General features: G+C 30.6%; 1 pseudogene; it reads right to left on the bottom strand.

Moving 5' to 3' along the window:
* Window positions 1-646: 646 nt before the first annotated feature.
* On the bottom strand, window positions 647-719 carry LOC119673556 (annotated as a pseudogene).
* Window positions 720-1262: the final 543 nt, after the last annotated feature.

Raw genomic sequence — 1262 nt, forward strand, 5'->3', positions numbered from 1 at the left:
CATTCAGTAAAAAAGTCTTATAATTTTGAGACGTATATATATATATATTACCACTATAAAAAATTCGCATTTAACTTATTGTTTTAGAAATAAAACTGGAGTTTGATGAGAATACGCTTTACAGATATTCTTCCATTTGAGGAGAGAGACTATGTTGTTCAAATATTCTTCCATTCGAGGAGAATATGCTCATCCAATATTATATGCATGAATAAATATCAGAGTGAACATTTTTATAAACTGGTGTTAGTGCTGAATATTGAATAAATAAAAATTTACCAGAGGTTTCAACTTCATTTTATTTTTTAAACTTGAGTAAAGCATTTAAGGTTGAATTAGTTCAGGCGTAAAAAATCGATTGAATGGTTCTACATTATAAAAAACAACATTTTCAGTTATTTGTTCTGAAATAAAAATACTTAGAAACGTAAGAACCTAACATAACATGGTTTCCTAATATAAACATAAAAGAAATCTTATATCAGCTGATATGAACATTGAGTAATTGCATTACATTTCTTTGCGTGCGAAGTATTTAGTGATCGGATTTTCTACGTTTGCTACGTCTATGGCAAGTAATTCAGCGTTTTGATTGAAAAATCATTTCATAATAACGAATTTTATCGTTACTTGTATCAAACAATAGTATATGTGGTTTTACTCTGTTTTTAAAGTAAGAGAAGACTGATTACAGAAATGATCCTGTGAAGTATAGTCTTAAACAATAGTATAATGGTAACACTATTTCATTAGGAAATACTTTGCAAAATTATCAAAATACAGAAACCCAAAAATGTTTTTTTTTACAATTAAAATTGTTTTCACGTACTTAAAAGGTTCTTTGTGGTATTTATTTGGTCTTGCTTCAGTGATATATACCTAACAGAACTACTATTTAACGCATCATATATTAAAGCTATAGACTCGAAATCTTCTTTTCATTACCTTTTTCTTTTATTACTACTTGTTCGTAAGAACTTTGGTTCTCTATGATTTGGCGAGGACAACAGCTTTCGAATGCTGTACAAGCTGTATAAGCTGTAAGAGCAGTAATATGATATTAAAATAATTCAGTGAATTAACATTCAGCCACTTCGCTGAGTTTGTTATGACGTTACAATGTATGAATATGCTTCAGCGAAAAAGGTATTTGAAGCAGTAGTTGGAGGAAGAAGGCGTAGAGGTAGACCGTGTCTCCGGTACAGTGATCAAACTGAGAGAATTCCAACCGGACTTGATGTACGGTTAGCAGTGGCGCCTAG

The sequence above is a fragment of the Teleopsis dalmanni genome, chromosome 1 (assembly GCF_002237135.1).
Source record: "Teleopsis dalmanni isolate 2A chromosome 1, ASM223713v2, whole genome shotgun sequence".
NCBI lineage: Eukaryota > Metazoa > Arthropoda > Insecta > Diptera > Diopsidae > Teleopsis > Teleopsis dalmanni.